Source organism: Sorex araneus, chromosome 5, assembly GCF_027595985.1.
Source record: "Sorex araneus isolate mSorAra2 chromosome 5, mSorAra2.pri, whole genome shotgun sequence".
Lineage (NCBI taxonomy): Eukaryota > Metazoa > Chordata > Mammalia > Eulipotyphla > Soricidae > Sorex > Sorex araneus.
The window spans coordinates 27,655,061-27,669,530 of NC_073306.1; the positions used below are offsets into that span (position 1 = coordinate 27,655,061).

The 14,470-nt window shown below is 43.9% G+C and overlaps 1 non-coding gene across 1 annotated transcript; it reads left to right on the forward strand.

Annotated features, from left to right (window-relative positions):
* Positions 1-4,930: 4,930 nt before the first annotated feature.
* On the forward strand, positions 4,931-5,069 carry LOC129405384 (small nucleolar RNA SNORA15). The gene has a single exon (XR_008630536.1). It is a non-coding gene; the product is annotated as a small nucleolar RNA SNORA15 (small nucleolar RNA).
* The last annotated feature ends 9,401 nt before the right edge of the window (positions 5,070-14,470 follow it).

Consider the following 14,470-nt stretch of genomic DNA (forward strand, 5'->3'; position numbering starts at 1 on the left):
AATTGGGCATGAACTCCACAAGGATAATTTTATATAGGGAAAGACTCTAAGAAACTGAGAATTGAGCATAAGACCTAAATAAAGAAAGAGCCTAAGCACTGAACGATAATGAAAATACAACATGAAATTTGTAGGATGTAGCTTAAACGATGCTTACTGAAAATTTTATAGCCTTAAATATTTACATCACTGTATCACTGTATCACTGTCATCCCATTGTTCATCAATTTACTCAAACGGGCACCAGTAATGTCTCTGTTACACTCAGCCCTGAGATTTTAGCAGCCTCTGCTTACTCGTCTTTCCCGACAATTGGAGGCTCTTTCAGGGTCAGGGGAATGAGACCCATTGTTACTGTTTTTGACATATCGAATATGCCACAAATAGCTTGCCAGGCTCTGCTGTGCGGGCGGGATACTCTTGGTAGCTTGCTGGACTCTCCAAGAGGTATGTATACACCTGTTACTGTATTTTGGATATGAATACACCACGGGAAGCTTGCCAGGCTCTCCCAAGTGGGCAATAGACTCTTGGTAGTTTGTCAGGTTCTCCAACAGGAAAAACTAGGCTATTAGAAGTCTGGGAAAACCGGGAGCTTGGTTTTAAATATATATACTTGTATCACTTATCATCCTGTTGATCTTCAAGTTGCTTGAGCGGGTGCCAGTAACGTCTCCATTTGTCCCTGTCACATGCAAGTGTAGCCCAATGATATCTGCTTGCTCCAGGAAAAAAATTACATATATACAAAAATATATACATATAAAAATAGAATAATTTTTTATTTTTATATAAATTTATATATAAGTTGTATATATAAATTGTGTATTTTATATAAATTTTGTTTTTATTTTCATATAGCTTATATAAAAATAAAATAAGTTTTTGTTTTCTAAATTCTGGGGAACTCATTAAAAAGAAGTGTTCAACAGGTAGAGTACTTGCCTTGCACATGGCCAACCTGAGTTCGATCTCTGGCACCACATACAATCCCCCTAGATTGCCAGAAGTTATCCATGAGTGCAGAACCATGAGTAACCCCTTAGCACAGCTGAATGTGGCCCCAAAGAAGCCAAGTAAATGAATTAATATTAAAGATAACAGTGGAATGCATAAAAATACAAAACAATAACAGCCAATAAAATAAAATCTGACTTTTAAAAGAAACGAATAAAATTGCTATGCTCCAACTATATTTTGATCAATAAAATAAAATAGACAAAAATTGTCAATATCGGAATAAAAAACAAGACATCACTATAGATTCTATAGACATTAAAATGAATATTAGGGGAAAATAAAATAAAATGAATATTAGGGAATATTATAAATAATGTTATACTAAGGAATTAAACAACTTAGAAAAAATAAACACATTTCTTGAAAGAAATTAACACAAATGGTCAATACTAAGACAAAAGCAATATAAAATTTATGGCCCAGAATATCTTTATAGAAATTTAATATAAACTTTTGAATCACACAATAAAACTGTGGTATTTTTAACTATGAATTATCTCATATAGTGAATAAATAATACAAAATTCTTTCAGAAAGTAAAGAAGGAAGAAACACTTTCCAACTCACTGTATGAGATTAATGTAATCCTGGAAGTAAAACCAAATAATTATTCTATTTAATTATTTTTATTTAATTTTATTTTATTTATTAATTTTATTTATTTATTTATTTAATTTTATTAATTTATTTATAAATTATTTTATTTAATTTCATTTTTATTTAATTATATTTATTTATTTTTTTATCATCATATTTTTAATACATTATGTCAAATCAAATCCAGATAAACCAACACAGTTGGATTATGAAGTTCTTGATACTGATGAGGAAGAAAAATCAAATGATTGTCCCAATACATGCTGAAATTCATTATATAAAATTTAATACCCATTCTCAGCAATTTAGAAATAGAAAAAAACTTTCTGAGTCTGATAAAAGACAAGTGATAGACATACAACTAGCATTTTCATATCGAAATCATAAACCCCTTTTCTTTTAAGATCAAAAGCAATACAAAAATGCCACTCTTACTATTTCCAGTCAACATTGTAATGCTGATCTAATCCACAGTAATAAGGAGAGAAAATGAAATAAAAAAGAACAAATATAACAAACGTAAAAATAGTCTTAATCCACAGAAGACAATTTTGAACTTGGGAAATCCTTAAGTCTATCAGAAAATATATTAGAACTAATAAGTGATGTTAGCAAGAATACAGACTCAAATATGTAATGCTGGGGGGCCAGAGAGATAGTACAGTGGGTAGGGCACTTTCTTGTATGCTTCCAAACAGGTTTTATCCTCAGAATCCCATCAGGTCCCCCAGCACCACCAAAAGTAATTCCTGAATGAGAGCCAGGAGTAAACCTCGAGTATTTTGAGTGTGGACCCTCCCTTCAAAACAAAATTTTTTAAATGCACAATGAACTAGAAAGTATTAATTTTTAAATATTTAGAATAGCATCAAAATATTAAAATTATGAAGTTATCAGATATTCATAAAACTTCCATACTGAAAAATTTTAAACACTGCTGAAATAATTTAAAAAGTTCTAAATTAATAGAAGGCTATAACATCCTCATGGTTCTCAGGCAATATTTTTTAAATGTTATTCCTCCTTCAAATAAATAGCTATATTCAATATAATTGCAACCAAAAGAACAACAGTCTCTTCTGAGGAATATATATGAGAAAGCAAATAGGTAGAATAATCAAAACAATCTTGTAAAAGAAGCAGAAAATTTAAGACTAGTTCACTTTAAGATGTGCACTTGAATTTTTTAAATTTTTATAAAGTTGGGGGGCTGGAGCGATAGCACAGCGGGTAGGGCGTTTGCCTTGCACGCGGCCGACCCGGGTTCGAATCCCAGCATCCCATATGGTCCCCTGAGCACCGCCAGGGGTAATTCCTGAGTGAAGAGCCAGGAGTAACCCCTGTGCATCGCCAGGTGTGACCCAAAAACCAAAAAAAAAAAAAATTTTATAAAGTTGTTCACAATATTTGATTACATTTAATATTTGAACACCAATCCACCACCATTATACTCCCCCACCACCATATTTCCATCCCAAAACCCAAACCCTGCTTCCAAAGCAAACCAAAATAATTTATTTTGTTTTGCTTATTATGAATAATCCACTAAAAATGAGACAAAAAATATTTCTTAGAGGAAAGTGTGTAAAGATGCTGTATTTCACCCAGGAAACATTAAGCCCTTCTATAAGAGATTAGTAACATGTTGGTAAAGATTGAGTCTTGTGTGCTTATATATACATGTATATATACACACACATATGTATAAATACATTTCCCCCTAAGATTGGCTGCCTTCTACTTTAAACCCAATAAAATATGATGTGCTACTCTTGGTATATTGGTGGCATAAAGTATGAGATGTCCTGGAACAGATTCACTCATAGGTGAGGTTCATCTGAGCGTGTGGAGAGTGACCATGAGCATGGCAGCGGTTGAGTACTGGAAGTTTTCAGTGGCCAGGGCTGGATCCGTTAGGGAGGGGAAGGGAATCCCCCTCCCCCCTCCAAGTTGCCCTGAAAAAAACAGCCTGGCACAGAGTCTGATGGCATGGTTATGGAGTATCCTGTGTACTAGAATTTAAGACTAATGCCATCTTCCAGAAATGGGAAAAAGAGCAGAGATCCCAGAGGAGATCCATACAGATATCATCCACTGATTTTAAATCAAGTCAATTCAATGTAAAGAAAGGAAAGTCACTTCAACAAACAGACTGAAACAACTGGACACCCATATAGGACAAAACTGAACTTCAGCCATAACCAGTTTCATACTAAGAAGTAGTAATAATTACAATTTGATTACAGACCAAATTTTACAACCCAAAACATCAAGAAGAAAACATAGGAGAACATATTTCTGACTTTGAACTTGGCAAAAATTCCTTAGCACACAAAGTTCACTAATCAAAAAGTTTTTGATGAGTGAAGAATTTGGGCCGCTCCAGTGGGCACGGCCGGCTGGAGATTGCTCCAGACCCCAGACCGGGCCAACAACACCGGGGCGCTAGACGGAGAAGGTACAGCTGGCACGCCTTCTCCTGATGGAGCCCCAGCGACACTGAGCAGCTACTAACACGGCTCCGGTATGAGGGACTGGGACACCTCCAAACTGGGCAGCCGCTTATGTGGCCGCGCGACCTTTCCTGATATATAAAATATGTGCTCAGGAATGGCTCCGCCACCCCTGAGCATCCATTACCCCAGAGACACAGAAACCAATCTCAGAATGCAGCGGCTGCTGGCAGTTATAATCCTTTTGGTACCGGCAGCTCCTTGCAGAATGTCTCCAGACTGAGAACTAAGCCTCGGCCCCATGCCTGCCCTGGAGGGGAAAGGTTTTTCTCTCTCGCCTTTTCCTTGCTGCAGGGGGGAAGGGCATGGCGACCGCCATATTATGAGGACCACTAATGAGAGATACAAGCTTGCAATGATCCAATTTCTGGAAGAAATTTCCCTGGACTTAGTTGTTAAAATACAGAAATCCAAAACCGCACGGCCATAATCGTGGAGAGATATGAGGAGAGACCTCATATCTCTCCACAGCAGGTCTGTCTCTAGTGGGGAACTCCTAATAATAATAGTGAGTTTTTTGTTGAAATATTAAATGTAACCAAAGTAAAGAGAAAGTAAAGTGAAATTTATCAGTTACACAGGTGGGGGTGGATAGGGATGGGAGGTATATTGGGGTTTTTTTGGTGGTGGAATATGCGTTTCAGCATCGTATAACTGAAACTTAAGCCTGAAAGCATTGTAATTTTCCACATGGTGATTCAATAATAATAATAACAATAAAAAGTTTTTAAAAGGACAAATTCGACTTCATCAAATCTAAAATTTTTGTTTGCCAAAAAATATGATTTAGAAGAACACAAACATGGGTGAATACTATGTTCTTTTTCAACGTTTCACACAGCCAGACACCACACAAAAAGAAAATTTTCCTTTGAGATTATTTTTTATAGTATGCTGGGGTTTTTTTATGGCATGTCATTATTAAAAGTGACTATAAAGAAGGGGGAAAAGAAAAAGCAAAAGATCACAATGAGAGGCTGGAGTGATAGCATAGCAGGTAGGATACTTGCCTTGCATAGAGAAAGCTTGGGTTTGATCCTTGACCCATACAGTCCCCCAGGTGATTCCAGAGCACAAACTCAAGAATAAGCCCTGAGTGCATCAGCAGCCTGATAGCGCCTTCAGGCTTCCCAATACTCCAAAATTGCCGCTGTGCCTCTGGCCAGACCCCAACAACTTGGGACCAAGTTCCCTGAGAATTCAACGACCAAAAGTTAGGTATGTGGGAGCCATGCCCACAAACCACCTCCAACTCAGCTATGTAAGCTCATTTATTGGCCTTATTCCAGAGACCCATAAATAAATCTCTAAAGAGATCAAAAATTGCAGTTAATCTTGGACCCGTGCAAGATTGAACAGACCAGGGTAAATCAGAGTTGGGGGGTCATCCTGGTGCCCACCCAAATAGAGCCCTCAGCAGCCACTTGCTCCCACAATCCAAAATCACTGCCATGCCTCTCACTGGACTTCACCATCTCGGAATGGACTGCACTGAAATATAATCTGCTGAAAATTCAGGTATGCGGATTTTGTGACTGAAATTTCCAGGCTTTCTCAAGGTCAAATTGGGCTACTTCCCCCCCCCCCACCTCCCCGTACTTCTGGAAACCTTGGCAGTCGCATCTACCCAAAGCTGCCACTCTGTTCAAAACGCTACTCCAGCCTTACCTTCCCAACAAAAATACTGAACACCCTGCACAAACACGATGACCTCTTAGTACCTGTATTGCAAATTATAATGCACAAAAGGAGAGAGAGAAAGAAGTAAAGTGTCTAACCATAGAGGCCGGCTGTGGGGTGAGGAGAAGGGCTGGGGAATGATGGGAGGGGGATACGTGGGACATTGGTAGTGGGGAAATGTACACTAGTAGAGGGATGGGTGTTAGATCATTGTATGACTGAAACCCAATCATGAACAGTTTTGTAATGGTTTGTCTCATGAATATTTAACTTAAAATTTTTTTAAAGAAAAGAAGAAGCCCTGAGCACCATCAGTTGGGGCCCCGAAACAAACAGAAAAGAATCTCTGAAATTCTGTAGTACTGTTAATCAATGATAAATCAACCATTTTGGGATTTGTTCTGTTTGGTTGGGGGAGCCACAACTGGCTGTTCTCAGAGCTTACTCCTGCCTCTGTGCTCAAGGATCACTCTTAGAAGTGCTCAGGGGACCATATGTAGTGCCAGAGATTGAACCTGGATTGGCCACATGCAAAGAAACACTTCATCTGCTCTATAATCTGGACCCAATAAATCAACTTGTTTATTAAAAAATAAAATTGATAATCTTTCCAAGTACTTGAATTCAGAATATATAAAGATTCTTAATAATTAAAGTACAAACAATTCAATCAAAACTAGACAAATGCTTGAACAGTCAAATAGCCAAAACACACATTAAAAGGCACTCGAGGTCTGGAGAGCTAGCTCCCTGGGCTCAGCACGTGCTTTGCGTGGAGAAGTTCAGGTTCTATTTCTGGCACTACATGTTCCCCTGAGCACTGCCAAGGGTGGCCCCAAGCCAGAGTATAAATAAATATAATGATAAGACACTCAATATCATCAATATCATTAATCATCTATTACTGAAAGTTGAAACTACAAAGCAATAAAAGCAAAAAACCCAAAGAACCAGTTATAATGGAAAGGATTGACTACAGCAAAGGTTGACAAGTATGTGGAGCAGCCAAAATGTTCATACAGTACAATCACATTGGAAATTCTCCAACAGTTTTATAAAGTTAAAAAAGCATCTACTTGTCTCCCCACCTCGTGTCAGGCTGATTTCACCAAGGCTTCTCAAAGGGGGATAGGTGTGTCCCTCTGCCTGCCCCAAATGAATCCCAGCAGCCACCCAATTGCCACCAAGCTCACTGCCGGCCTTCACAGGCTTGTTCTGAGCCCCCATGCATGAATCTAGGGAAAAGCCCAAGTATTCGGAACTAGTGATTGAAAACTTCAGGCTTCACAGAGTCAGGGATGGATGACCTCCCCCTATTTCCCTCCTTCGGTTTCTTGCCAGTCACGCCCAAGAACTGCCTCTGGGTAACATTTAAGTGCATTAACGGTCATGATTCAGAGACTCACAAATAAATCTCAAAGGAAAGCAGCATGCCACAGAGATGCCTCCAGACCCCAAATAATAAAAAATTTTAGAATTCCAGGAGTGTGTGACTGCTTTTGTGGCCTCACAACATCTCACACTATTCATAATAAGCAATATAAAATAAATTAATTAGCATCTGCCTTTAGGGCAGGCTTTGGTGATGGTGGGAAAATTTGAAATAATGATGGTGGAAGGTGTAATGGTCACGGGATTAGTGTTGAAATGTTGAATGCAAACAATTATAGTGAATAACTTTATGAAAATATAATTTTTTAAAAAAATTTAAAAGCATCAACTGGGGCTGGTAAGATACTAAAGCAAGTAAGGTGCTTGTCGTAAACGTGGCCAACCAGGGTTTGAACCCCAATACCATATACCATCTCCAAACCCCACCAGGAGTGATCCCTGAGCACAGAGCCAGGAGAAAGCTCAAGCATAGATGCACAGGATCCAAAATCAAAAACAAACATAAAAGGCACTACTCTATGACCCAGCAATTTCACACTTAGGTATCTTCCCAAGAGAATGAAGACATAAAGACATGCCCTTTTCTCTTGCATTATATATATATATGTATGTACATATATATATATACACACATGTATAACAGCTAATTTTCTTAAATGCTCTGTCATAAACAACTTAAATGAATAAACAAAACACAGTTTATCCATACAATAGGAAACAACTCAGCGACCACAAAGAATAAACCACTGATCCACCAATGGCATGGATGAAGCTCAAAAACAGTGTGCGGAGCAAAGAAAACAAACACAAAAGTATACATTCTGTTTAACTCCATCTGCATAAAAAGTCAAGAAGGAGCCAAAAACTCAAAGTGCAGGAAGTTGAGACAGTTCTTGCCTCTGAAGGGTGTGCTGGATTGGAAAGTGTAATGAGGGAGCTTCCTGGGGTGAAGAAAATGTTCTATCTTTTTTTGGGGTGGTGGTTACAAAGGTACAAGTACTTGTCAAAACTCATCCGATCACACTTAATATCCGTACATTGCACTTTATGTGACAAACTGTAGTAAAATAAGTAAACTTTTGTGATGAGAAGGGCTGGGACGATAGCACAGAGGTTACGGTACTTGCCTTGCATGTGATGTGACTGTCCAGTACCATCCCAATCATCACATGATCCCCCCAGGCACTACCAGAAATGACCCCCAAGCATAGAGATGGAAGTAGCCCCTGAACACTGCTGGGTGTGACTCAGCCATCCCCACCACCATCTCCAAAAGGAAAAAAGCCAAATGCAGCCACATAAGGGAGAGGTGTGACCAGGGGAGCCTGCAAGACAGAGGTGGCCTCTGTCCTGAGCCTTGAAGAGCAAATAGAATCTGAGCAGGAGTGTTGTGAGAACCAGAAGAGATATCCGATGTGATGGAATTTAGGGAATTGCTGTATGTAAGGGATTACTTAGCTTAATTATGGATGCCTCCCCGGAGCAAAAGAAAGAAAAACAGAATCAGCATTTGGGAGGGGCAGGGTGTTGGGGAGGCACGTGGAGCTCTGTGCTGCTGGAGAGACACATTCGTGAGTGCCCAGTGCAAGGGCTGGGGGCGTGTGTGCTCCGAGACGCTCGCAGCAGCCATGTGCCGGGGAGACATGCCACCCTGGGCACAGAGAAAGTGCTTGATAAATGTTTTTCGAATGAATGAATATAAATAAAGGCTCTGCTAACTGATCTGAGTCCGAGCAATGGCTTGGCGCCCCGGAGAGGACCCGGGGCTGGCTCTGGTTCACCCTGCAGAGAAGCCAAGCACAGTCCTGGAGCGCTGAACTTGGACACATTCTATCACGCAGCTCAAGCCGCCCTGGGGGCGCCATATAACTTTATTGTAAGCTCGTGCAATAACACAGGCAAATGGAATAACAATGTAAAGTTGGCTTTAATTAAAATGAAGGGTGTTTGCCTCGCTCTCCTTTTCTTCCTAAGCCAGGGCAGCCTGCTGAGCTGAGCAGAGCAATCATAGGAATGTTTCCAAAGGAGGAGGCACCCCTCTAACCCCCTCACCAGACTCACCCACACCGAAGCAGCCCTTCCCCCGCCCCAGCCTCCACTGCACTCCCTTCTTATATGATCCACATGGTAAAAGGGCATGAGGGAGGGAAGCGGGAGTTCGTGTGCCTTTGGAGGGGCATCAGGGAAGGAGAGAGAGGGATGGAGAGGGCAGGGCTCACTCAACCCTAAGGTGTTACCACCTTACTGGTTTTCAAATGCATCCGAACTGCTGTGTACGCTATCTTGTCCAGGAGGAAGTACATATAGAGATTCCCACCAGGCACTGAGAAAGTTGAATCCTCTTGGGGACCAGGCTTTATACCCTGACATTCAGGAAACAAAGCTAAGAGCGTGGCAACTGGTGAAAGGGACTGCAGGGAGAGGGGCCACAGGGATGGCACAGACTGGGCACCTGCACCACTTAAATCCTTTACCCTTTGCCTAATCTGTGTGCAAACTGGGCCAGAAATGGCCACTTCCACGGAACAGGAAGTCGAAGGGGAAGCCTTGGTCATTTTCCTAGATTTCATCAATAGGAAGGTTGGGGGAGCCAGAGCCTCTAACAGGGAGATACAACCTGAAAAAGAAGCCTGAGCAGGCCCTTGAGGATGTCCTACAAACCCTGAGGACAGACTGACAACCCAACGAGCCATACAAGCTCTCTGAGCCCAGCAAGAAGGAGCCGAGGATAGAAGCAGGTGGGTGTGGCAGATGTGGCCCAAGGTGATGGTAAGTCAGGAGGCAGCCCAGGAGCCAGGCTGGGTCTAGCCTGAGCCTTGTACTGAGGAGGGTGGCATTTCCCTGCAGAACCCCAGAAGAAAGATAAGCAGTTCTGCTCTTTCCTTGGAGGGGAGTGGGGGCGGGCCTCTGGGAAGCAGGGTTTGGAGATAGCAGAGCCAGGTGGGACCCGTTGGGGTGATTCATAAATAGTAGAGATGGGGCTGAAGCGATAGCACAGCGGGTAGTGCATTTGCCTTGCATGCGGCCGACCCAGGTTCAATTCCCAGCATCCCATATGGTCCCCTGAGCACTGCCAGGGGTAATTCCTGAGTGCAGAGCCAGGAGTAACCCCTGAGCATCGCCAGTGTGATCCAAAAAAGGCAAAAAAAAAACCCATAAATAGTAGGGATGGCGATCTAGATGGATCATGGCAGGACAGTGGAGGGGGTAGGTAATTTTGGGGGTAGAACTGCCTGCAGATACCTCAGGCTCAGCTGTCTGGGCTGTAAAACGGGTCTGCACTAGGGTCTTACTGGGCAGGTTCTGACAATACGCAGAACTAGGGCAAGTGCGCTCGGATACAGATTTGGGAGAGGATAGGTGTTCCATTTGGAGGTCTTCTGTGGTTTTCCTGGTAGAAACATCTGGAAGACTGCTGGTCCTCAGGAGAGCAGTCTGGGGGGGTGGGGGGGTGGCATAGCAGAGTAACTGAGGCCACAAAGAAGGAGGGACTCTTCCCCCCGTACCCCGCTACCTGCTGAGTCTGAGACCTTGCTCAGACTCCTATTGCCAGTCTGGGGTACAGGGCTTACTCCTAGAGCCTGTCAAGAAGAAATATGGGAAGCAACTGGCTTGGGCTGTGCCCCTGGAGACATCAGGGCATCCCCGACCCTGACCCGGAGCTCTCAGTCATGGCCTTTCCGCCTCCCCTAGGAGCCAGGCCTGAGTCAGCTCCTCCAGGCCCAGAAACCTGAAGGCCCTGAGAGCCTTCAGACCCTCGGCTTAAGCTGCTAAGCCCCAGCCCGAGCCGACAAATCCCCTCTAATGGGGAGATCAACCTTTCAATACCTCTGCTGAGACTCACTCAGGAGACACTGCAGACTGGCTCTCGGCTCTGCGGGAACTGGGGACTCTCCCTGGCCCTCCCCTCCAGCCGCTGGGGGCGCTCTCCAGGCCTGGGTGCACCAGAGTATGTGCAAGTGGAGCAGAAGGGCGATGGGAAGAGCAGACAGAGCAGAGGCTGAGAAGACCAGACTCAGGAGGGTCTCAGAGTTCTGGGCCCTCCCATCTTGGGGACTTTGCTGCTCCTCCACCTGGAACCTTCCTTCTCTAGATATAGCTGCAAGGCTGGCTCCAGCTCCTCTTCAAGTCTTTTATCCAAAAGCATCTTCACAGGAAGCAGACCACCCCCTTTCACAGGTCTAGCACAGCCCTCAGCACTCCTCACCCATTCCCCAGCTTCCCTGCTGTCCCCACAACCTACCTCACCTTCAGTTTGCGATTGTCTCTCTCTCTCTCTCTCTCTCTCTCTCTCTCTCTCTCTCTCTCACACACACACACACACACACACACACACACACACACACTGATGAGAAGGATGTGGGAAGGCAGAGATTCTGAATCTGCGGTTCACTGGTGAAGCCCAAAGGTCAGAGCAGAGCCACGTATCCATGGTCAGTTGATTCTTATTGCCAGGCTATCTCTTAGGCAGGTCTGGGATAGAGGCCAGGGTTTGAGTTGGCATTTCACCGGTGGCAAGGCTCAAACAGTCTCTCTCTTGAAATGGCTTGAAATACCTGAGCCCCTAATACCTGCAAACTCCTTGGTCATCTACATACTCCCTGGGTTGAGCCCCCATCTCTAAAGCATGAAAGCATGAAGCCCTGTGCCAAAGCAGGTGAATGCTCTTCTGCTCTGATTGGCCAGCACATGTGTCTGCTGTTCAATTTATGTTCAATGTCACCTGTCCTGTGGTGTTTAATGTCACCTCTCAGGTCCTTTCCTGAGAACAATAGAGGCAGCACATGGTAAGCACTCCACTGGTATCTGTTGAGGGAAGGAAGGAAGGAAGGAAGGAAGGAAGGAAGGAAGGAAGGAAGGAAGGAAGGAAGGAAGGAAGGAAGGAAGGAAGGAAGGAAGGAAGGAAGGAAGGAAGGAAGGAAGGAAGGAAGGGAGAGAGGGAGGGAGGGAGGGAGGGAGGGAGGGAGGGAGGGAGGGAGGGAGGGAGGGAGGGAGGGAGGGAGGGAGGGAGCATGAGGGAGGAAGGAAGGCAGGCTTTGATACCATCTATCTGTGCACACACAGAGTTATTCTTTCTTGATGCCCAGATGCGGTCCACAGGTCTATAACAGCAGTATCCCCTGGGATCTTCCTAGAAATACAGAATCTCAGGCCAGCACAAGATTCTGCATAACCTGAGTCAGTATTTTAACAAGACTCCTCAGGTGAATAGCACTGAAGACTCCCTCATTCACATTGAAGAAACCCAGCTCTGAGCTACCGGGAAGACACCGCCAGCCCCATTGACCTCCCAGGAGAGTTAAGAGTGTCAAATGGATGACTCATGTGAAAATGTTTTGAATCTTGGAACATGTTGAGCAAATAAGATAGACTGCTATGATTATTCTTATGATTAATAATAGTCCTTGCAGAAAAACCACTTTATAGTTCTGTCTTAAAACCTCATTAAACTCTGTTCAAATGTGCTATTAAAAGTTATGTTCTAGTCCACTTAGTTTTGTAAACCCCCAGCCTTTCAAACAGAATGGAGTCTGGGCTCCAGAAGAGGAACACAGAGCCTGCTTGTGATGGTTGCCATGGGCATGATTGAATGCAAATTTATTTCCCACAACACCCTGCCAACTGATTGATCCTGGGGCAGGAGGAGATGTTGGGAGCCCAGATCCTCAGAGAAAGGAAAAACTAAGTAGAGGTGGAGGGTGGAAAAAGACAAGCATGGGTTTCACGCTGGTTTGTGGGGTGGTACTGCCTGCCTATAATCTTCTGCCTTTCAGCCTCTGCCAAACCATGTGGAAGGAGAAGAAGGGCACGGAAGAGAAGAGAGCAGACTCTGGTGGGGAATTACCTCCGCCACAGGCTGGCCAGTGGGCTGCCGCGGAGATCCGAGCCTTCAGCCCAAGCAGCCACAGTGGCAGCTGCAAGTAACTGCAAGGCCTTTTGATGCAAAACTGGCAGAGAGCCCAGGGCCCAGCCAAAAGCCCAGCGGTGTTTGGCCTCAGGATAAAGGCGAGGAAGAGTGAACTCCAAAGACATATCTTACATGAAAGTTTGGACAGGGCGCAAGAGAAAGGGAGAGCCATGATAAAACCAGGTAGAGATGGCAAACTGGTCAGCACTCAGATGGGTCCCAGATGTGGACAACACCATCCTCTCATGCTCCTCCACTTACTGATACACTCGGCCTGGGCTGGCCAGCCCCGGGATGGACCCTCCAAGGAAGGAAGCAAAGGAAAGCCCCATCACTGGGGATTTTCCAGCTGGGTCTCTAGTCTCCAGTTTACTGTAGGCTCTGCTCTGGAACTAGCTTGACACTCTCTTTCCCTGCTTCTCCCGCCTTTCCTGTTTAAGTCTCCCTTCCCTCTGTGGTCAGGCCACCAGCAAGACCTCTCAACCCTTCCAAGCAGCAACAGTGATGTTCTTAGATGACGGTCCTCCATCTCTCTGGGCACTTTCACTGGACCAGGCACTGAGCCACATGCTGGAGGCAGGGAGATGAACTAGCACTGAACAAAGCCCTCAGAGACACCACTGTCTGCAGGGGAGACCAGCAATGGCTGCAGCAGAGGGCAAGTAATTCTCCATTATAATGGAGAGCACACGGGTGTAAGTAAGCGGAGGCAGAAACACAATTGGAGAGTGAACCAATCAAGAAAAGCTTCCTGGGGGAAGGATACTTGTGTTATGCCCCCCAAAAAAACCAGCAGAGTTTTACTCAGGTAAACCAAGATTTGTAAAGACTCCCTCTGGGGCTGGAACGATAGTATAGTGAGTAGGGCATTTGCCTTGCATGCAGCCAACCTGGGTTCGATTCCCAGCATCCCATATGGTCCCTTGAGCACTGCCAGGAGTAATTCCTGAGTGCAAAGCCAGGAGTAACCCTTGTGCATCGCTGGGCATGAAGAAAGAAAGAAAGGAAGAAAGGAAGAAAAGAAGAAAGAAAGAAAGAAAGAAAGAAAGAAAGAAAGAAAGAAAGAAAGAAAGAAAGAAAGAAAGAAAGAAAGAAAGGAAGGAAGGAAGGAAGGAAGGAAGGAAGGAAGGAAGGAAGGAAGGAAGGAAGGAAGGAAGGAAGGAAGGAAGGAAGGAAGGAAGGAAGGAAGACTTCCCCTAAAATATTTGAGGCTAAAATGTCTATCAGGAATTCTCAGTCTCACTAGTAATCAGAGATATGCAAATTCAGACCATGAGATACCAGATAACATTTAATATCCAATTATAGCTGTAAATGGTGAAAACTGTGGGTGGGACAGATAGTAAGAGGGGATAGGAGG